The sequence below is a fragment of the Protopterus annectens genome, chromosome 16.part0 (genome assembly GCF_019279795.1).
Source record: "Protopterus annectens isolate FY-2018-M chromosome 16.part0, PAN1.0, whole genome shotgun sequence".
NCBI lineage: Eukaryota > Metazoa > Chordata > Ceratodontiformes > Protopteridae > Protopterus > Protopterus annectens.
This window is the reverse complement of record NC_056750.1, coordinates 550,772,506-550,797,180: the sequence shown is the minus strand read 5'-3', so window position 1 is coordinate 550,797,180 and position 24,675 is coordinate 550,772,506. Positions and strand designations below refer to the sequence as shown.

At 42.7% G+C, this 24,675-nt stretch overlaps 1 protein-coding gene across 5 annotated transcripts in view; it reads left to right on the top strand.

The window, feature by feature from the left end:
* Positions 1-24,675, top strand: part of USP20 (ubiquitin specific peptidase 20) — a 5,014,215-nt gene that overhangs the window by 2,270,926 nt on the left and 2,718,614 nt on the right. The gene's annotated exons all lie outside the window — the stretch shown is intronic.

The following is a 24,675-nucleotide window of genomic DNA, read 5'->3' as shown; positions in this document are numbered from 1 at the left end:
GTTCCCAGGTGTCTGATGTGCAGAGCTCCTTCAGATGGAGTCTCCTAGACCCTCTGCTGCTCTTCCTGTTTTGTGTTGCTTTACTGGATACTTTTTTCTTTTGCTTCTCAGGTTTCAGATTCTCAGCCCCCTGCTACTAAGAAACCAGACCAGTTTTATAAAGTACCTGATGATTGTAAATTACTTTGCAGGTCCATTTGTGGGACAGAGTCCATTTGTTGACTCTTTGTTGGTCTTTGTGGCATCTGATAAACCTTTCAAATTACCATCCTTGACTAAACAACTTCCTTCTGATAATGACAGCAGGACCATGGAAAGGCTGGGTAAGAATGTTTATTCTTCATCTACCCTAGCCTTTCAGGTTGTTAATTATCAGACTCCTATGACCAGATATGTCTTAGCTGTCCTTTCTCAGGCTTGTCAGGTTATTTCTGACCTTCATGATTCTGAGGGTAAGACTTTTGCTTTGTCTTTGTTAGGGGCTTCTTCTCAGGTAGCTTGCCATTCCATTAAGTGTAGTTATAATGCAGCAGATGCTTGCTCTAGGGCAAGTATTCTGGCTATGGCTTCAACCTGTGCCTGATGATATTAAGGCTAAGTTGATGAATGCTCCTCTGGACAAAAATGCTTGTTTGGTGCTGCTGCTGGTGATTTGTTCAACTCCCTACAGGAGAAAGCCAAGGAGTTACAGGATCTGAAACATTTTTGTTTCACTAGTGCCTAAGTTCCAAAGGAGCTACCCTACTAAAGCAGCTTTTGTTAGAAGGTAGTCTCTTGCTCCTCCTAAAGATAAAAAAGGTGGTAGGAGGGCTCCTCCAGTTAAATCTTCTCAGACTACTCCTGCTTAGAGGGCTTCCTTTCCTGATAAACCAGGTGCTGTCTGACTACCAAATTCATCCTAGCCACATTCCTCTTTCTCTTCATCTTTCTCTGTCCCTTCCTGTTTGGTTAAGCATAAGCCAAGATTCTTGGCTTCTTTTCATCATTCACCAAGGGTATTTCATGGTTTGGAAATCTATTCCCCCTTTTATTGAGTATTCCTCAGCCATCTCAAGAACAATTAAGCTTTTTGTCCATAGGTGCTTCAGAATCTTTTGACTTGGGGAACTGTTCAAGAGGTTCCAGCTGCTCAAAGTGGGAAAGGGTTTTATTCTGGAATGTTTTTGGTCCCCAGGAAAGAGGGAACTTTGAGACCTATTCGGGATCTTTCTCACCTGAATACTTTTTGAAGGTTCCTTCCTTTTGAATGTTATCCCTTCAGAATTTGTTCCCTTTGCTGCTGCTTCAGGCTTTTCTGGTTTCTCTAACACACCCATCCAGACTGCCTCCTCCAGAGCAGAAAGCCTTGAAATTAACTTCTTGCCTTCTCCATTTCTGACTATAACTAGTGATGCTAGGCTTCCCCCTTCCATCATTCAGGTCATATCAGCATCACAAAAATGGACCCCAACAAAAATATACCATAGCAAGTGAGAGAGTTTTCATTTGGGCTATATCCAGGGGGTTTAGGTACCTTTTCTGTCACCATTCCTTCCATTTCAGAAAACCTGTCAGAACTTTTGCACAAAGTTTTCAGTTACTCAGCTGTCAAAATGCAAATGGCAACTATTTTAAGTTTCCGTATAGGTCAGAATGACAACTCTATAGCCTCTTTGAGAATCTCAAAGGCCTTACTGAAAGGAACCTTTCTCCTATGGCATCTTATTAGAAATCCAGTTCTTGTATGGGATATTACTATTATGTTGCAAGCATTGACTCAACCATCCTTTGAAATGGCAGCATCAGTGGACTTGAAATTCCTCTCTTGGAAAACAGTTTTTCTGTTTGCAGTTACTTCAGACAAATGGATTTCAGAGATGTAAGCACTTTCCTGCAAGCTTCCCTGTTTGTCTTCCACAATGGCATACAGAACTAATTTAAATCGGTCAATAAACCTTCCAGTCTTTTTTCCAAAATCAGATCAATTGTTTGTGGTATTCTCAAAATCTAGATTGGGGAAAGCAATGGCTAAAGGTGTTCTGTCTAGATGGTTATCTGAATGCATTTCCTTCATGTACAATAAAAAAGGCTTCTCTTTACAATCTAATCCTAAGTACCCTGCAAGGATAGTGGCCAATTCAGCAGCATTTGCCAACAGCGTACCTATTGATGATATCTGTGCAGCATCTACTTGGTCAGAAGTTCGAGTCTATATTATAAAATCGAATAGGAAGAATGTCGAACGCTCTAATGAGCGAAACTGCTGAAACTCGAAGTCCTTATTGTGGGGGGCTGCCCCTTCCCGCTAAACATATTCCAACTCCAAGATTGCACTACAGTGACGAAAGGGCAAATATTTCACTCTACACTTCACTAAAACCTCAATAATGGATCCTCGAGTTTTGGCAGTTTCACTCATTAGAGCATTCAACATTCTTCCTATTCGATTTCATGATATAGACCCAACAATTCATATCTTTGTATTTCTTTATAAGTTGGATGAACAATCTAGATCACTTTCCTTTGTAGTTCCACCATGCTCAGGAATATCCTTCTTTGATAACACCCTGGGTGGAATCTGTCCTGTAGCTGAACTGGATGAAAATGGAAACCATTGGATACGAAAGCTATGTACTTACCATAATAGACCATGTTGTCTGATTTTCATCTGGTTCAACATCCGTCCCACCTACCTTTCCATATTGTCATAATAAGATTCTGATGATTGGGTCGAAATTGGCATAACCTGTCTTTGAGCAGTCCATATTGTCTGTTTCCCATAATCCTGCCATTTTTTTTGTCCTACATTCTATGGTTAATCTTGATCAGGATTTGTACAATTGGTATGCAGTTGCATTGGCTTGCACATGGCTATAACATTAAAAAAAGTGGGAGGGAAATTTGATCTGAGGTACTTGGGTGGAATTCAGAGAAATACGATTAGGAGAGGAGTCGAGCCCTGGAACCGAAGATCTTCAGAGTCTGTGCTGAGGTCAGATCTGACAACCCATAGTCGATCCAGATGAAAATCAGACAACATAGAACTATCATTATGGTAAGTACATCTTTTCATCTCCATTTGAACCTATGTCACATTTTTCAAGACTTTTTGTTTTTATAAAAACCCACAAACAAAGAAACTATATGCAATTTCAAAACTCCTCCATCCACTATTAACTAAGAACAAACACACAAAACTTTATAAATATTCAAAACATAAAAATCTGATGTCGTCCATTTTTCCTCATAAATGGGTCTCAGATCTGATCCTCTGATCTGGCTTAGCCACTCTTCCAGACTTGGATCCGACTCTCAAGCTCCTCCCTTTACTCACAATACACAACACCCACCTCACTACTTTACATCTTGTGTGCTGCGTTCAAAGCCAGACAGAAGATCCGGTCTCTCTGTGCAATTGATATACTTTGTCAAAGTTTAATAATTATAGCTTATTAGTGTGCTCCTCCCTTGTGTGCTAATGTGTTAGTTTCCTAGTTTTAAAAGTGTTTAAAGTTTTGATAGTTAGGAGTTTAGAGCTTTTTCTCATAGTGTTTTTCTTGTAACTTTTTTTGTCGGTAAGGTTTAGGTAGTTTAGATATTTTAGACAGTGTTCATAGGCATGTAGCTGGTAGAGTTTGCAGAGTTGAGGATTTTAGTTTTTATAGTTGGTATAGTTTCTTACAATTAGTCCTAAAATGTGTTTGCGCGTTAATTGATAGAATTTAATAGTACTGTTACTGTAACATATTCCTTGTTTTGGCAGGAGTCGATCAGGTTTGTCTATTGCAGTTATGTCACACAAACTAACTCCAGGGTTTAAAAGATGCACCTCTTGTGGGCACAAGATTCCTAATCAAGATGCCCACAAGGAGTGCATCTAATGTTTAGGTGTGGACCATGTCAAGGCGAACTGTGACATTTGTGTGTCCTTCAATCCTCATACGCTGGTGGATGGGAGCAACAAGCTTATCTTGAGGGGTCTTCTTCCTTCCTTCAGCATCTGAGGCTCAGACCCCCTCAATAGCTTCATCCTCCTCCTCCAAGGAGCCTAAGAAAAGTTCCCTCTCTGCCTCCACAAGGGACCCTTTGGAGCCAAAAACTAAATTGAAGAAAACTTCAGATCCGTCTTCCTCAGATCAGAAGTCGTCTACTGTCTCACTTGGAACCACAGGCCTCCTCAGATCCCACTGAGCTTATCACAGCCTGTTCCTTCAGCTCTGGCATTGGATCCTAGGGCTTTGGATCTGATAGTTTGAAGCAGGTCTCCAAGTCAGTTAAGACAGTCCCCTTCACCAATGCCTAAGCATTCCAGACCCCCCTCGTCGGTTTCCTCTAGGTCCTCCAGAAGCTGGTCAGGGGCAGACATGGACAGGATGATAAGAAAATTCCTCAAGACCCAGATTCAGATGGGGGTAATGGATCCATGAGCTACCCGGCCCATACCATCAGGACTCCTCTTCCGATCCAGGCATTGGGTTCAGAGTTACAGGTTTCAGGACTCCTGAGTGTGTCAGCGCCAGGGAAGCCACCTTCCTCAACTCCACTAGTGCCTCTGATCAGCCCTGTTCTTATTCCTTCAGAGCAGGGCAGATCTCAGAGCTGAGATGCTGGCACTGGATCCAAAGGACTGTGGTCGCTACCGTTCTTGTTGGAGCTGTCTCTTTCCCTGGGTACTTTGGCCCTTGACAGCTTGGTTCTGATTCCCTCTTGAAGTTGTGGATCTGACCGTATCCCCTTTGTTGCTTTGGCTCTGAGGGAGGTGGAAGGGATTTCTTCCAGCCCAATTGCCATCCAAGTAGTGGAGAGGGTATTCTTCCTTAGTGGAGAACTGTCTTCTCACATCCTGCAGCCTACCCCTTCACCCCTATTGGGTCATGGTGTTGACCTTACTCATCCTGCTCCTAGCCACCACCCCCCCCCTGGACAGACTCCAGGAAGAATCCCCTTCTTCCGGTACTTCCTGTAAATGTCCCATGGAGGAAGTCCCCAGGAAGAAGACATGCAAAAGGAGGCACTTCGACTCTTTAAGGAGTCACTGACCGAAGGCACTGACTTTGAGGGAGAAGGATCCCCTCGATCCTCACCTGATGATTTCTCTTTTGGAGACATTCTAGAGATCCTGAAGAAGAAAGGTGGTTGGTCTGTTCAACCTCATCCTTCTGAGAAGTCAGTGTTCTTGGAGGCATTTGGGGTAGACCCATCTGCATCCTGGGTGACCCCCCCCCCGGCTTATTTGGTATCCCAACAGACATGGAAGGAATCCGGTACCATAGAGCCTATCCCAAAATACCCTGATAGGCTCCTGGTCCCACCGGCTGATAGGAAACACTGGAGCAAGGGTCTGGTAGTTGATGCCATCATGGTGGCAGCAGCCACTAAAAAAGAACTGGCAGAAGAGACTGCCAATGTCCATCACCCTAACAAAGAGTCTAGAATGTTGGACAGGATTGGAAAGCGCATTTACATGTCAGCCACTTTCACGCTGTGGTCACTAAATTATTTAGCTCGTTTTACCCGGCTGCAAAGAGAGCTGATCAAGGAGCTCTCAGCTTCTCTGTCCGAGTCCATGCCTGATTGGTGGCTTCTATCAGACAGCCTCTTTTTAGGCAGGCCTTTCTCGATTCCCCTTCAGTGGCCACAATGATCATGGACGCTTCCCAACTGGAGTGGTGGGCATTACAGGGGAAAGATGGTCCAAGGCACATGGTCCCCTGTGGAAACCAGGATGCATATCATGCATATCAGTATCCTTGAGATGAGAGCAGTCCTTCTAATGTCGCAAGCTTTTCAGGATGTTTTCCCTCTGGGGAACATTGCACCTCACACCAACAAATATGTCTGTAGTCTGGTACATCAACAAGCAAGGAAGAACCCATTCTTACCCCTTGTGCAGAGAGGCCATAAAGGTTTGGGTACGGGTGATATTTTTGGACCGCCTTCTGATTGCAACTCAGATTCCGGGAAAAACCAATGAGCTGGCGGACAGACTGTGTAGATCTACTCTGATTCTGCACAAGTGGTCCCTCAGTCATTTAGTGGCGAGCATGATCTTCAACTACTGGGGTCAGCCTTGCTGCTACCTTTTTGTTTCTCCCCTCAACAACAAATGCAGTGAGTTTTTCACTCTGATCCGCCCTCCAGGGAAGTTCTCGAGGGATCCTCTGGTATATGATTGGCTCATGAGCCTCCTTTATGTGTATTCCCCTCTCCCGCTGATACCAAAATTTCTTCAGAAGGCAAGCAAGCTAAAGAGCTCAGTCATCCTTAATGACCCCTTTTGACCTCAACAAATATGGTTCCCCTTCCCCTGGTCTCATCTAAAATATCCTCCATGGATACTGGAGCCAAGACAGGATCTCCTGTCTCACCCGTCAGGATTGCAGTATCCCAATCTTCATGTCTTCAAACTGACCGCATGGTTTCTCCACTTCCAGCCATAGTAAGACAGTCCAGGCTTCATAGCTTCATCTTAGCTTCACAAACAGGTTCTACTAAAAATGTCTACAACATTAACTGGAAAAGATTTGTCATTTGGGCTACTAATAAAAACACTGATCTCTTCTCTACACCAGATTCAGATGTTTTACTCTTCCTTAGTACCATGTTTGAAGAAGGAGCAAGTTTTTCTACCATTAAACTCCAAGTAGCTGCAATTTCTAAATTTCACACAGCTAGTCAATCCTGCTCCTTGTTTACCTTTAGATTATGCAAAGCATTTTTGAGACCTATATTTTTACTGAGAACCCCCCCCCCCCCGGTAAAGATGCTTCACCACCTTGGGACCTCATCATCGTGCTACTGAGTTTGACTCATACCCTTCGGAACAGCAGCCAGTTGTGACCTGAGGTTTTTGTCACAGAAGACTGTCTATAGCTTCTACTTTGCTTAAGTGAATAGGATTTCTGAGCAACATGCATTATCTTTTAAATCTTCTTACATATTCTTTCATAAAGAGAGTTTCACTTCATGCCAATCCCTCCTTTATGACTAAAATAGCTACAGAGAACAACATTAACCAATCTATTCAGTTGCCGGCATTTTTTCCCAACTTTTCCAATAAAGGAGAGTATATTTTACATCTCCTTGATGTTCATAGGCAACTACATTTTTATTTGCATAGAACAACACAGGAAGTCATACCAATTGTTCATAGCTTTGTCTGCTAACAGATTGGGCTAAGCAGTATCAAAGATCACACTGGCCAAATGGATCACTGACTGTATTACCTTCATTTATTCTCAGAGAGGTTTAGAATTGCCCTGACCTCCAAGAGCACATTCTGCTAGGTCTGTGGCTATGTCTTCTGCCTTTTCATCTAGAACTTCCATTGATGATATTTGTATGTCAGCCACCTGGTCAAACAGTCATACCTTTGTTGTGCATTACAAATTGGATGTGGTATCTAGAAGAAGGTCCTCTTTTGGCTCAACGGTACTCCAGCATATCCTTCCATGAGGGCCACCTAGGAACCATGTAGCTTGGGACTCTGACCCATTCATGAGGAGGAATGAAGAGGACAACATCAGATTAGAAAGTTATGTCTTACCATAACTTGGTATCTGTGTTAATCTTCATACCTCCTCACTTTCCCACCCAACCATCCCCCTGCCTTAGTTTCTGGAGGATCTAGGGGTGATTGTGGGATATTTGTGTTCTTGAATGAGCCTCCATTTCTTCCTTGTCTCTCTATCCTCTCATTTATATCTATGGAGGACAATTCAGCAAACTCGATCTGTGGTACTGGGGTTGGTGTAGTGTATTGTGGGCAAAGGTAGGAGCTTGAGAGTCGAATCCAAGACTGGAAGAAGTGGCCGAGCTAAATCCGAGACCCACTCGTCATGAGGAATGAAAATGGACAGCATAGATGCCAAGTTATGATAAGACATAACTTTCTATTTATCCCATCAGATATGAACAACTGACCCAGATTGACAGCTGCACCCACAGGCATTGCCTAATGTAAAATTAAATGTACCCATGCTAAAGCACATGCTACCGCCTGTATTCCTACTTACACTAATTGCTATGTTTGTCCTCTTAGCTCCATTCCCTTCACAGATGTGATAAAGAGCTTGTATGCTTTCAGAAAACATTAACTTTTAGCCCTAAGAAAAAATGCATGTTATCTTTAAATAAAACAACATTGTACACTGTTTTGTTAAATGGACAAAAATATTACGACTGCAAGAAGTGCTGTCTCTTATTCACTTCCCTTAATTTCACACTATTTTTTTCATTGAACTGCTTGCCATTGTACCTTTAAATTTTGCATTTCCTTCAGCAAAGGATGTTCAGTACTCTCAGATTAATTGCTTGCACCTGCAGATAGCTTGTCTCCATGTAAAATTAGTAATGAATCTTTAATTTTCATTCTAAAAAGAATGTACAGCTGCCTTCAGCTCCAGTCTTAACTTTCACTGACCATTTGCTAATGGGGGAAAAAAACAAGCTAGTGTCTTTCCTTGATAGGCATGTTTCATAATTTTGTCTTATTTTTCAAGCTTGCTTGTTTACAAAAAAAAACACTTGTTTGTAGCTTAAGGCAAGGATTCACCCTTGTAAAAATAAAAGAAAGTATCTTAATTCTCCAGATACAGTCAGCCCACTTTTACACCCCACCCCAGTAGCCCTTGATCACAGCATATTAACATTAAAATTGGTTTTGTCCAGCCTTTCGTCTGTTATACTTTTTACTTTAATATCATTAACACATGCAACAGTCATTGAAGAGAGTCCCCCAAAATTTAAAATATCCCTGACTACACCGTATACAAAACTGCTTTAATAGGTATAACATGCAGATGATATCATGAAACATTTTATACAAATACTAATAGGAACAAAAATTGTTTTGTGAAGAGATATTTTTTTCCTTTTTAGTATCCTTCTAAACATTAATGACATGAAGTGGGGTGTATACTTTACAGTCCAGCCACAATTTTAACAAACTTCCAGTCTTTCTCGGCCACTCTTTCTATTTCACACACGTGGTTGATGCTTTATAGTCTCCCCATTCATTCATTCACTCATTTCAGTGTTTTAGTTCTTCCTGTTTATTTCCATCTCCCAGCACTAGACTCTGAGACAGATTATTCCTTTTTTAGAAAATCAACAAAGAGCTGTGAGGGAAACAGAAGATTTTATACTTGGAATTCATATTTTTGTAACACGCAAAGTATAGGTAATAAATACAGTGAGTTGAAGTTTATAATCAGACATGTAGGTTGTGACTTGATAATAATAACCAAAGCTTGGAACTCATCCTATTTTTTGTCTCATGGTATAAGAAACATGTTTGTGTATAGGACAGTCTGAGTTGAAAGTATTGTAGTACTAATTAAAGTTATGAGACCATCTGTAATGATATCTAAGGACATGGATATACTAACAGTTTATTTATTACATCAGTCAGATAGTGTAAGAATAACAACATGCTATTGTCAGCCAAATATGGATTTAGTTAAACTTAAGGAGTTCCTTGAAAATTAGAAGCAAAATTGAATAATGGTAAAATAATTCTTCCTAGAGATTTTAATTGTCCAGATATTTTGGAAGATACAAACCATAGACAGTATTACTTCCGCCAAGTTTATTGAAATAGCATTCCTATTTGTAAGATCAGAATGCACAAAAAAGACTTGTTGGATTTGGTGATTACAAATTATGTGAAACTTCTATTAAATATACAGTTGGTACACTTCTGGGATGTTTAGATCATAATTCATTTTTACATAAAGAAAACTTCTGTGCAACAGCACAAAGAGAGATGTATGATAAAATAGATTATAATTGAATGTGTGGTTAATGAAATTGATTGGAATGATTTAATGTCAACAAATGATGGTGGTTACTCTATTCTGGAAGATATTTTATGTGAAGAAAGTAAGTCTACAGTAGCTGGTAAATTTACTGTATGACACAAAAATGTCATTGTTGATGGAACAGAGATTTAAGAAGATTATACGGGGAAAGACATTTTTTCAAATATACAAGAAATACTCAACTAAATATAATGATTAAACTGAATAAAATAGTTGAGTTACTTCAGTATAAAATAGTGTACAAATTTTATGACAAATAGCAACAGACAAAAACAGTGAAAACGATTACTGTAAGTAAACTAATTCATTACAAAAAATAATAAATCCAATCTTATCTGAGGAATTTAAAGATAAGTTATTTAATCCAATTAACATAGCTAATTAATTTATTAAGTGTTTTACAAATGATCTGAAGTAGGCAGACTTCATTTGTCTGCAACCTGTGGGTATCGGATCCGACCTCGGATCCGAGCCGGCATTTCAAAAGCTTTAGGCTCCGAGCTCCTAGCTCCTAGCTCCTCCCTCTACCCATAATCCCCTGCCAAGCCCTAACTGACCTCAGATTTCGTTTGCCGCTTTCATGTTTGCAACGGACTCCTCGAGCTCCTGGTTACAGATAAGAGTTTTGACTGAAAATTTTTGGAAAACTTTAACTTTTTTAATTTGATTAGTTAGAGTGTATGTGTTAGGCTTTCCTCTCTCTATCTTTTTAATTTTTCTTCGGGTTTTGCTTAGTTTGTGTGTTTGTGTGTACTGTGTGTTTTAGGCCTATTAGGGCTTAAGATGTCTGAAGCCCATAAGGCAGTGTTCTCTAAATGTACCGAGTGTGGCCATAAGCTGTCCCCAGCGGATGGCCACACTCAAAGATCATCTTGGGGTTGAACACCTGTCATCTGGTTGTACCATTTGTGCAGGGTTCAACCCCCGAGCTTTAAGGGAGCGGAGGTCAAAGCTTGTTCTGGCGGGACTTCTCCCTCCAGATGCGGCTCCGGCCTCTGCCCCTACTAGCCAGCAGCCTTCAGCGGGTGCTGTGGTCTCCCCTCCCCCGGCTGGGACTCAACCTCTCTCAAAAAAGTCGGAGGAGAGGGAGACTTCAAGGGAGAAAGAGAAAAAGGAGAGACACAAGGAGAGGCACCACAAACGGAGAGCCGAGACCTCAAGTTCGGCTCCTCCGTCTAAACGGGCCTCCCCTGTGTCTTCTAGATCTCCTCCTCCTCGGCTCCACTCCCCTCGGTTCTCTTCTGGGCCTGAGGAGGAGGAGGCTAGCCCTTCTGTGAGGTCCCCGAGGCAGCTCTCTAGGTCCGCTTCGGTGGCCTCATCTAGATCCACCTTTTCCATGAGCGAAGCAGATATGGACCAGATGATGAGGCGTTTCATCCAGGCCCAAATGCAAATGGGAGTGCTCTTAGCCCCCCCCCCCATCCGGGAGGGGCTTCAACCCCTTTTTCCGCCCCCTTGGCTCCTTCTCTGACCCACACCCTGGGATCGGAGCTGTCGGTGCCGGGCAGAGTTGGATCCGGGGGTGGGTCGGATCCGATAGGTCGGCGCACCTCGGATCCGACCCATCCCTTGAGTGCTTCGGGTACTTCGGACCTGACCTGTCAGAGCCGAGGGCCTAGCCTCGGATCCGAGGGAGCTGGTGTGTCTTCGGCTCCATCTAAGTCGGAGCACACCGGTCTCTCGGATCCGACGGTTTTGGCTCCGACTCCGGTCCGTGCGTCGGATCCGAGTGGGGGTCAGCTCTCGGGGCTTAGAGAAGCTGGCTCCCCCTCGGCTTTCGACGTAGTGGAAAGGGCGCTGTTGAGGACTACCGGACCCCCGGTACCTGCCATGGCTCCACCCCGTACTCCCTTGCAGTTGGGTCAGGCTCCCATCAGCTGGTCCCAGGTTCAGCCCGCCTCGATGTCCCAAGTAGTTCCCTTGGAACATCTAGCTGCTGAAGAGGACTCCTCGGACAGTCCCCCCGAGGAAGTGCCTCGGAAGTGTAAGTGCAAAAGGAGGCACATGGACTCCCCAGAGTCCATTATCGAAGACACAGACTTGGATGAAGGGGAGGGCTCCCCAAGATCACCCCCAGAAGACATCTCATTTGGAGATATTATGGAAATGTTAAGGATCGGGGGGGGTGGTCTGCCCCCAAGGCCTCCTCAGACGAGTCTGTGTTCTTGGAGGCATTCGAGGCGGGCCCATCTACCTCTTGGGTGTCCCCTCCTGCCGATCCTCTGGTGGACCTTATATCCACCAGAGCATGGAAGGATCCGGACACCGTTGAGCCTATACCCAAGCGTCCAGACCGTATCCTGAGCCCCCCGGCGGACCGCACTCACTGGAGTAAGGGCCCCCCGGTAGATGCCATGATGATGGCTGCAGCCACGAAGAGGGAGTTGGCACAGGAGAGTGCCTCTATGCATCCTCCAGGCAAGGAGTCCCGCTCGATAGATCGCATTGGGAAGCGAGTTTTTAGTTCAGCAACCTTCTCTTTGAGAGCGCTGAACTACATGGCACGTTATCAGGATGCAGCGGGACCTGATTAAAGAGTACGCTGCATCCCCCCCAGAGTCCATATCGCGTGAGAACAAACAAATGTATTCAACCCGTATGGCCACTCTTAGAGCGGTTTCCAATATGTCTATGTGGCTACTTTCTCACGCTACCGAGGGAGCCGCTAGAGCCAGCGGAGCAGGCCTAGTCATGAGACATCAGGCCTGGCTCCGCCACTGTGATTTCGCAGAGCCCTTCAAGGCGACTTTCGCGAATGCCCCCTTTGATGGTTCTGCCTTGTTTGGCAAAAGTGTTCGCGATACATTAGTCCAGAGCGAGAAGGACGGGAAGACGCTGTCTGCCGTCGGAGTCCGCTTCTCAGCTCCCCAGAGGTCCTTCTCGAAGAACCAAAAGGGACAGAAGAAGATGTGGTTCCGGAAGTCGCAGCAGTCCCAACCTGCTCCGGATAACCAGTCCTTCCGTGGCAGAGGAGGACAGGGAGGTCGCCGTCCTAGAGGCAGAAGGGCTCCTAGAAACTTTGGGTCCAGAGAACCTTTCTCTGACAGACCCACGCAACAACCCTGAAGGGTTGCCCGGCTGTCCGTCTCTGGAGGCAGTTGGGGGGAGTTTTTCGAGGCACCTGACTTCTTGGGAGTCAATCACAACAGACCGTTGGGTGCTTCGTGTGATATCCAGAGGTTATACCATTCCCCTGAACAAAATCCCCAGATCCCGCAGCCTCCCTATGTACCACCCGACCAAAGGGAGGCAGCAGCTGTCGAAATCGAGCAGCTGCTAGTAAAAAGAGCCATCCAGCGCGTCCCCCGAGATCAGACCAGATCAGGATTTTACTCCAGGTTCTTCTTGGTGCCAAAGAAAACGGGGGACTTAAGACCGATCTTAGACCTTTCCCTATTGAACCTGTCAGTAACCAAGCAAAAGTTCCTGATGGTCACCCTACAATCTATACTCCCCCTCTTGCGGGAGAATGATTGGATGTGCTCTATCGACGTCAAGGACGCGTCCTACCACATTCGGATGGACAGACGGTCCAGGAGGTTCCTTCGCTTCCGGCTGGGAGCCAGCCACTATCAGTTCAGGGTCCTCCTCTTCGGTCTCACCTCTGCCCCCAGGGTGTTCACCAAGGTACTAGCAGTAGTAGCGGCCCACCTGAGACTCCAGGGATTACAGGTCTTTCCGTACCTGGACGACTGGCTCCTAACGGCATCATCAAGGCATCTACTGTGCTCAGCCAGGGACTATTTCCTTCTTATAGCCCCAAGGCTGGGCATCACCATAAACTGGGAGAAATCTTTACTGCACCCCACACAACTTATAGATTTCATAGGAGGAAGGTTGGACACAAGATCAATGCGGGCCTTCCTCACCCCAGACAGGCTGTCCAGCCTGAAGTGTCATATCACAGCAGTCCTACAACCGTTTCCGACAGCGGCTTCGGTCCTGAGGGCCCTGGGTTCAATGGCAGCAGCTATTCCACTTCTTCTTCATGCTCGCTTACATGCGGGTTCTTCAATGGACCCTACAGGTCCAGTGGTCCCCGCTATACTCCTCTCTCAACAGCCCAATAGCGGTCAGCAAGGCATGCAAGGACTCCCTGTTCTGGTGGCTCCAGTCTCCGGAGCCTCTAGCAGGGAGACCCTTTTGTGCAGCATTCCCCCGAGCCACGGTGACTACGGACGCTTCTCGCCTTGGGTGGGGGGGGCATTCTGCGGGCAAGATTGTCCAAGGCACGTGGAACACCTCAGAGACCTCGTTGCATATAAATGTCCTGGAGATGAGGGCGGTGCTCCTAGCGTTGCAAGCACTTCACAGCCTTCTTCCTACGGGGACTATTGCGATCCAGACAGACAACATGTCGGTAGTCTGGTACATCAACAAGCAGGGAGGAACCAGGTCCTATCCCCTTTGTCGAGAGGCCATGAGAGTCTGGGAATGGGCAATTTCCACCAAACACTTTCTTGTAGCAAGGCACATTCCGGGAAAGTCCAACATCCTTGCGGACAAGCTCAGTCGCACCATTCTTTCCCCGCACGAGTGGTCTCTCAATCCTCTGGTAGCGAAGATTTTTGCCGTCTGGGGGCAACCCTGTTGCGATCTTTTTGCTTCTCACTCAAACGCCAAATGCGACAGTTTCTTCGCTCTACTTCCCCCACCTGGGGAATCCCCGAGAGACGCTCTGGTGCATGCTTGGCCTCTCGGTCTCCTTTATGCCTATCTTCCACTACCTCTGATGCAGAGGCTCTTGCAGAAAGCCAACAGTTTGGGGAGCAGAATGATTCTCATTGCCCCGTTCTGGCCTCGTCAGCCCTGGTTCCCTTATGTATGGTCTCACAAAGTGAATCCGCCCTGGATTCTGGATCCGATCCCGGATCTCATCTCCCATCCTCTAGGACTTCCGGTCCCGAATCTACACACCCTGAAATTGGCAGCCTGGCTGCTCCAGTTCCATCCTTGATTAGGACTCGGTATCTCGTCACCTGTCAAGGCCATTTTAGTGGCGGCTCATAAACCTTCCACTAGGAAGGTTTATCGGAGCAAATGGAAAAGGTTTTCTATTTGGGCGGTCCAGAAAAGTATTGATCCTTTTTCAGCACCTATGTCTGCGGTACTGGATTTCTTAACAGACCTCTTTCATCAAGGGGCTAGTTCTTCCACGGTAAAGGTACAAATGGCAGCGATTTCCCATTATCATATGGGTCATGAGTCAGCTCCCCTCATGACTGTGAAAATCTGTAAGACCTTTCTTAAAGGAGTTTTTCTGTTGAGGCCACTGGTCAAAGAAGCTGTACCACCTTGGGACCTATCCTTAGTTCTACAGGCCCTTACTGCTCCTCCCTTTGAGCCTGCAGCTTCTGCAGATCTAAAGTACCTTTCCTGGAAGACTGCTTTTTTGGTAGCCATCACATCAGCCAGAAGAGTGTCGGAACTTCAGGCTCTATGCATCAAACCGCCTTACCTCTCCTTCTTTCCAGATAGGGTGTGCCTCAGGACAAATCCTTCCTTTCTTCCAAAAGTTTCTTCGGAATCTAATATTAATCAATCAATCAACTTACCTGTGTTTTTCCCCAAGTACAAAAACAAAGGAGAATATAAGCTGCATTCTTTAGATGTTCATAGACAATTGCGCTTTTACATTCACAGAACGTCTGGTCATAGACAATCAGATCAGCTGTTCATCTCCTTTGCTAAATTTGCTATGGGCAAAGCGGTTTCCAAAGTCACACTATCGAGATGGATTGCTAATTGTATTCTGCAGGCTTATGACACTTCAGGTAGGCCTGCTCCTCAAAGGGTTACGGCTCATTCTACTAGGGCAGTTTCCACGTCAGCCGCTTTTAAGTCCCGAGTGCCATTGGATGATATCTGCGCGGCAGCCACTTGGGCCTCGTCTCATACCTTCATTTCTCATTATAAGGTGGATGTTGTTTCCAGGGGAAGAGCATCCTTTGGTTCAGCGGTGCTCCGGAACATCCTTCCATGACGCCCAAGATTTAGGTAGCTGGGGACTCTGTCCCACAGGTTGCAGACAAATGAAGTCTGCCTACTTCAGATTTAGAAGTTATGTACTCACCATAACGTTCCATCTGAGTAGGTGACTTCATTTGGATGCAACCATCCCCCCCTCCATCCCCCTGACCTTTATACAACAAGAGTTTATGCATCTATTTAGATACTTTTTATTCTAGTATTATATAGGCAAACTCAATCTGAGGTCAATTAGGGCTTGGCAGGGGATTATGGGTAGAGGGAGGAGCTAGGAGCTCGGAGCCTAAAGCTTTTGAAATGCCGGCTCGGATCCGAGGTCGGATCCGATACCCACAGGTTGCATCCAAATAAAGTCACCTACTCAGATGGAACGTTATGGTGAGTACATAACTTCTAATTATGTTAAAAGGTAGTAATGTTATGTTTGAAAAATTAGAAACTTTTCACCATGCTTGTCCTATAAAATCATCTGCGGGACCAGACAGAATCCCAGTAATATTATTGAAAAGCTTAATGATATTAAAATACTACTAACAGGAGTACTTACGTCCTTGCTTAGAAACCGACTTGTTTTAGCTATGTGGCCAAAGTCTAACGTCACTCCATTTTTTTTAAAAGGGAAAAAAAGGAGATGGAGAACTGTCAGTTTCATCTCAATATTAGGTAAATGTTTTGATAGGTTTGTTCTAGAATTAATGTAATATAACAAAATAATTTACATAATATCAGGCAGCACATGTTTCTGAGATTAGATCAACACCAGTTTAGTAGAGTTTTATGACCAGCTAACAAGAGTTATGGATAAGAGAATGTTTGCAGTAGTGATTTACTTGGATCTAGCTAAAGCATTTGACAATCCTGCCTCATAAAAATTATACATGAAATATTAGTCGAGGATAATTATAATCCTTACTCGATCAGTTGAATAACCGAATGGCTGTTAGACAGAAAACCGTGACAATTCAAGGGCCAAACTATGTACGTCTTTTAGTAAACTTTGGTGCACCCCAGGGTTCAGTATTGGGGCCATTGCTATTTAACATAGTCTTTGCAACAATTCCAGCAAATAGTACATGCTGAACAAGTACGCAAATGACTGCAAGCTAGACTTCATTATTTCAAATGACAATGAACTACAGCAACATTAATAGGTATCTGCATGAAATATCCTGGTTCATGGAGTAGGTTACCAGTTGTATTAGAAGGTTTGACACAATAATAATTTTCTACAGAAATCAGTTGATTGAATGGATTCACAGGTGTATGACCCAAGGTTTGAGGAATCTGCATTCTTTGTTGGCCTTGTGGCATCAATGCTTGAAACTCAAACTTATGACAATAGCATTAAACTTAGTAAGGCCTTACTGTGTGTCTAGGTAGTTGAAAACCACTTTCTGGCTTAAAAGAATAATTTCCTTAGTTACAGCCATTTGCTACCGCAACATTTCTGACAGAGTACTTTGTAGGGACTCTTTAAAATTTTAAAATCTGGCAACTCATTATACCCCCAGAAATATATAACCAGTTGCCTCTCTCTTTCCCATCATCTTTCTAGCATTTGCTGTCTACCTGATGAAAAATTATTTGAAGTCTGATTGGGGTATAAAAATAGTTATACAAACACTTTCAAGCAGAATTTCTAATTGTGGTTTTGTCTTTGCGTATCAGCAAGTGATTTGATTGTTTTCTGCATTTTGCCAGTGTTTTGTTTCAGTACAGCAGTGGGAGACAAAAACATGATTAGGTAACAACTAACCAGTACTTAAATGTGTACATTCATATTCATATCTTACATATTTGAGGGGGAGCTGTTGGTGTATAGTGTATGTATAGTGAATGATCTGATGTCAGTTTTCATTCTGTAAACAGTGTATAATACGAAACTCCAAACGAAAAAGACTCCTTGGATCACTAGCTCGGTAGCAAAGCGTGACCAAATAACCAACGATTTTAAAGTATAAAAACACAGGTTTATTAATTAATACTTGTCCTTTTGCAAAAAAATCAATCATTTCTTGCTCGATTGTTAAAACTGTAAAATTATATATGTTAAAGTCCCCTTGTGTGCTGCAAAGGATTTGTGGTCCTTCATGTTCATCCACTATCATCTCCTTCGCTGGTTGCGACAGTTCTTCCTCTGACCCTGGTTCCTGTTGTTGTTCCGATTGTTGTATCTTGTTGTTCTGTCTCCTTGAAAATCCTGCTGGTTATTCTGATTATTACTATTAGGCTGGTCTTGTCCCCCTCTATTATCTCGAGCTCTATTGTTTATTATTCTTTCACTACGACGCACGACATGAGTATTATCAACTTCATTGTCAGCAGGTTGATTAGTTTCTACATCTCCCTGAGTTCCCATTACAGGTGAATTATTTAAAACACCTTGGGTATGAAATATTTTTGGTGGAGATGGATAAGCTTTATTATTAGCATAGTCTTGCAAGTCTCTAGTTATTTTTCTTTTTTTATTCTCCAGTAATTTAGTCATAGTGGCTTCTATACTTGAAAATATTCTACCATAATCATATCTGTATCTAGGGAACTCATTATCTGTGCTGATAGTGTGTTCCAATACTTCTAAGTCGGCCTTCAAGTTGTTTATTTCAGCATTGTAAAAGTTAATAAGAGACTGAAGGAATTCAAACCCTTGTTTATCGAATAACCCTATCAGTTCTTGGTGAAAAACAGATTTATCTATTAGCCCCACAGGGTAACGCCACTGGCGTAACCCTTTCGGTATGATTTTTTTGTCTGTACATTGTTTAAAGTAAGCTACTTCGAGCTGCAGCTTACGGCATCTAAAAAGTTTGTAATCAAAGTCATTCATTAAACTATTGATGTTACTCACCACTCCAGTCCGTTTGGGTTCCGCCTTATTAAGAGACCCGTTACCAAAAAAATCATTTTGTTGCAAAAAGTTAGCCATAATAGGTAATGTATTGGGTAATGCATTAGCCAAATAACGAGTGTTCTCCGAACTACCAGTGTTAACTTCTGGCTGCTGTGGAATGGGCGCCCCGTTACCAATGCGGATGTTGCTTGCATTTCCATTAGGTGCAGCCTGTAGTGTTCTCCCTGGTTCGTTCAAGCCTAATTGGTTAGTCCGTTCAGGCTCAAAATTCGGATTCCGCTCCAACAAATGGGTAGCATTCTTTTCCTCAAGCTTCTGGGTCAAGTTATCAACCCGACCCAACAATAGATTCACTAGAGCTGTCAGGTTCCCTATGGCGTTCGCCTCCGAGGGAATAGATGTGGTGATTGCAGCATTTCCGTCTTGCTGTGAAAACAAAGTTGGTGAGCCACTGCTATTGCCACTTGCCATGAACCAGCACCTCCAAACAAATAAACAGTGTAAAATACGAAACTCCAAATGAAAAAGACTCCTTGGATCACTAGCTCGGTAGCAAAACGTGACCGATTTTAAAGTATAAAAACACAGGTTTATTAATTAATACTTGTAAGTGCTTTTGAAGGGGTCCCTGCCCCAACTTCTTCAGACAAGTAATTGTTCAAAAACTACATCTTATATACTGGCCAGCTAATTAATTAATAAATCAATTAGCCTAGCCAATTACATTCTTAAAGAAAATCCAACTACATAAATACAAGCTAAAAATATAAGATACCATTATTTAGTTATATACATCAAAAATGAGTAGTGAACCATGTCTATCCCAACAATTGATACTGTCATAAAGATTTTTATATTTATTTTTTTAAAAAAATTATGCAAGGTTATTGATTTCTCATACCAATTACTAGATTATTGATTAAACATAAAACTTAAAATATTATGACCTGTAGTACCTAACAGCCTATATGAACTTTTTGACCCAAACTTCATTACTTGTGTAAATATAGGAATGTTATTACACCAAATTCAGTATGACTGAATCATTAAACTACCAAATACGTAAAAAAGTAAAATATAAGTAATAAATAAAAAATACATATATATTTATATATCTCTATACAAACATTAAAAGCCATTTATTGTATCACAAATTACAACATACTACTATTGCTCAAAGCAAAATATTAACTATGCATATGAATAAATAATATATATATGCATTCTTTAAGTTATCTGTTTAAAGCTTTACGCTTCAAGACTCTTTTAATCGATCCATATTCATTTAAGCCTGGCAGTATATATGCTGCAGTTCTAATCTGCCACATCAACTCACTCTCTTCTAACTTTAATTGCCATGGCCCCCCTCTCAGATCACATTTAATCTGCTGTATTACAGTGAATAAAAACTTATGGCCAGGATTTTTGTTAATATGCCTAGCTAAAGCATTTAGGCTGTCACCTCTATTAATGCAGTATAGATGCTCATAAATTCTTTGCCTAAGTTTTCTCTCCATTTTTCCAGTGTAATATGAAGCACACATTTCACAGGTTGCAAGATATACTACTGCTCTAGAGTCACAGTTATATGCTACATTAATTGTGTATATCTTATTCCTAATTGTTACCTGTTTACTCAATTTTATATATTTACACTGTGCACAAGCCCCACACTTTCTCATACCCAATCTCCTCTTGTTATTATCCTTCTTCTCTAACAAGCATTTCAAATTCGGCCCTCTTCTATATGTAAATATCGGGTTCATGCCTAATTTCTTACACAACCTGCTATCTTCCAATATGATGGACCAATTTTTGACAAAAATTTTTTAATTCTTTGATAATCTATAGCGTATGTAAATAGAAAGTTGGAGCTAAAACTATTACATTGCGTTTTCAAATTCAAACCCTCTTGTGCAAGATTAATTATAGCGGTACTATTAATACGATTACATAATAAGGGGCTAAAATGTCCTGATCTTCTCTTGGTTTTCACCTTAACCATAATCTCATTAACAAATATTTCAGGGTAGCCTCTCTTAATAAACATAATTTTCAAAAATTCGCATTCTTTCACGAAATCAGTACTATCTGAAACCATCCTTGCCGCCCTAACCATCTGTCCCTTGACTACCGCCCTCTTCTGATGGTAGGGATGACAGCTGGTATAATGTAAGAAACTATTCGAGTATATTGGTTTCCTATATATTACAGTCTTAAATTGGGAATTAGTTCTATCCTTAATCAATGTAACATCTAGGCAATTGATACTGCCATGGCCAACATTATGTGTAAATTCCAAAAACTCTGTCATACTAGTAATATTCAAAATAAATGACTCAATAAGACTTATTGCTCCTTTCCATATTAAACACATGTCATCCTGGTACCTAGTGTAGCATACGACATTTTGCTTAAACATTTTGTTAGTAAACAATAAAGACCGCTCCCATTGGGCCATTACACAGTTTGCAAAACTACTTCCACAGGGTGACCCCATAGCCAACGGCCAGTTTTTTCTACAAACCACAGGGATGGCTATGGGGTCACCCTGTGGAGGCTATAATTAATCTTGCACAAGAGGGTTTGAATTTGAAAACGCAATGTAATAGTTTTAGCTCCAACTTTCTATTTACATACCCCTGTGTCAGAGGTGGCCCACAAAACCAGGGCTCCAGAGATTCTTTCTCTGGCAGACCCTACCAGGTGTCCTGAAAGAAGGCCTGATTATCCACCTCTGGAGGCAATCGGGGGTCGATTATCTCTACACAAGATAGCCTGGCTAGAATTAACAAACAGTACTTGGGTGCAGAGGATTATATCCAGAGATTACATAATTCCATTTTTCCTTCCTCCTCCATTATCAAGAAAAAGCCCAAATGTTCCACTCAGTCATAGGGAACAAGCAGCAATTCAAATCCAAAGGCTGTTAGAAAAAAGAGCCATCCAAGAGGTCCCACCAGACCTCAAAGTTCTTTTTGGTACCAGAGAAAACCGGGGACTGGAGACCAACTTTGAAGCTTAGCAACTTAAAAACATCAGTACGACAGACCAAGTTTCAGATGGTCACAGTTCAGTCTATTCTCCTGTTTCTGGGCAAGGTTGTCTGGATGTGCCCCATAGACCTTCAGGATGCGTGCTATCAACTAAAGGTGAACAGACAATCCCAAAGGTATTTATGCTTCCTGCTGGGAGCCAGTCATTACCAGTTCAAAGTTCTGCCCTTTGGTCTCACCACAGCCCTCCATGGTGTTTCCCAAGTGCATGGCAGTTGTGGCAGATCACTTGAGACTGTAAGGATTCCAGATATTTCTGTATTTAGACAAATGGCTCATTTCCACTCCAACCATGCTGATGCTGATAAAGGCAAGACATCAGCTTCTTCAGACATGCTGTCTTTTCGGGATAACCATAAACTACAAGAAGTCTCAGCTTCAACCAAATCAGACTGTAAAGTTCATAGGAGCAATTCTCAACGTAAAGTCAACCATGGCTTCATTACTGTTTTCAAGAGTTTAGACCATAAGATCACAGGTTAGAAAGATAATCTGCAGTACCAAGATTTCAGCCTGTGTGGTCATTCAGGCTCTAGGCTCAATGGCAGTGGCAATATCACTAGTACCTTTAGTCAGATTTTACATGAAAATTCTTCAGTGGATGGTAGCCACACAGTGGTCAATGCTTTACTAGTCCATGTCTTACCATATTTGAAGATATGCAAGAGAGATCTCAGATGGTGGATTCAATCAGACCAGGTTCTACAAGGCCGTTTGTTTGTTCTCACTCAGCCCAAGGCCATAGTGACCATTGATGCTTCCCAGTAGTGGGGCGAGGTGGGGGGCACCTTTGGGGAAAACAATCCAAGGCATTTGGTCACCCAAAGAAGCCAACTTGCATACCAGTGTCCTAGAGATGAGAGCAGTGCTTCTAGTGTTGCAAGCCTTCCAGGATACCCTCCCTCAGGGACAATTGCTGTTCAAATGGACAACATGTCAGTGGTTTGTTACATCAACAAACAAGGAGGGACCAGATCTTACCCCTTATGTCAAGAAGCTCTGAGTGTGGCAATAGGCAATATCATCCACCCTCTTTTTATAGCAATGCAAATTCTGGGGAAATCCTGTGTGATAGCAGACAAACTGAGCAGGTGCGTTCTTTTACCTCATGAACTGTCCCTCAACAGGAATATCACAAAAGTGATTTCCATTACTGGGCCAGCTTTTCTGTGATCTTTCTGCTTCTCCCCTAAACAACAAATGCAGCAGCTACTTTGCCCTAATTCCTCCACAGAGGGAATCACTGATGGATGCTGTACCTTCACAGTTGGCCCCCTGGTCTACTCTACACTTATCCACCCATTCCGCTAATTCCAAAATTCCTACAGAGAGCTGCCATGTGGAAGGAGGAGGTCATCAACATTGCACCTTACTGGCCTCAACAAATTTGGTTCCTTTTTCTTTGGCCTCACTTGCTTCTCCAACCTTGGATGGATTCTGGATCTGACTCCAGACCTTCTGTCTCACTCGACAAGCATGGTTCATCCAAACATAACCAACCTCAGGCTGACTGCCTGGCTTCTTCAGTTCCATTAATAGCTAGACAACCAATGCTCTCTTCTCCTGTCCCACAGATACATTTGTCTTCTCATAAACCTCCTACCAGAAAACTCTGTTCTAGTAGATGGAAGAGGTTTATTCACTGGGTGCATCAAAATAATACTAAACCTTTGTCAGCCCTGATATATAACATCCTTGAATTTTTTACCATCTCTTTAAGGAAGTACCTAGTTCATCAACCATTAAAGTTCAGTTAGCAGCCATATATTATTTTTATATTGGCTTTGATGGTTCTTCTGTCACATCTCATAAATTAAGTAAAGCCTTCTTGAAAGGTACTCTTCTTTTGAAACCTCCTTACAAAGATCCTGCTTCCCCTAGGGATCTGAATCTAGTACTGCAGACTCCTACTAAATCCCCCTTCAAACCAGCAGCTACATCTGACCTTAAATGTCTTTCCTGGTAGCTGATTTTTGTGGTAGCTATCACCTCTGCCAGATACATTTCTGAGACTCAAGCATTGTCCACTGAGCCACCATACTTGATTTTTCACAAGGATAGAGTTACATTATATACTAATGCATCCTCCCTTCCTAATTTGGTGTCAAAATCTAATATAAACCAGTCCACTAATTTGCCAGTATTGTTTCCAAAATTTGCTAACAAGGTTGAATACATGTTACATTTATTGGGCATCCACAGGCAATTACATTTCTATTTACATAGAACAAAAGGCATCAGAAAAACTGACTGTTTGTTTCAATTGCAAAAATCATATTCTGAAAACCAGTTGCCAAAGTTAGCTTATCTAGATGGCTTACTGATTGCATTTCATTTGTTTATAACAAATTTGGCATTACTCTACCAAAACCATTATGGGCCCATTCTACTAAATCCATGGCTACTTCCTCAGCTTTTCAGTCCAAAACGTCCATGGATGATCTATGCACAGCAGCAACCTGGGCTACTCCCCATACCTTTGTTACTCATTACAAGCTGGATCTGGTCTCCAGAGGTAGAGTGTCATTCAGCTCAATAGTGCTGAGGAATATCTTTTCCTTGGAATCCACCCTGGATTTTAGTTAGCTGAGGACTCTGTTCCATCTGTTGAGGATAGAATGAAAATTGACAACATCAGAAAAAGACGTTACGTACTCACCATAACATCCCATCTGTGTTGTCCATTTTCATTCTTCCTCAACTTCCCTCCCACCAATCCCCATCCTTGAATGCTTCTGGAAGAATGAGTGGTTACTAGCCTTCTGCTCTGTATTATTTTATCTGTAGATATAGCCTTCTTCTCCTTCTCCTCCCCATGATAACAATATTTCCTTTCTACTAAAGTCAGCAAATAAGATCTGAGATAATTGGAGTTGGTGCATTTTGGGTAAGGGAAGAGCTCAAGAATTCTTGGAGACCACGAGGTTTAGCAACAACAGAGTCTAATCCGAGGGATCGGAACCTAACCCATGTGTTGAGG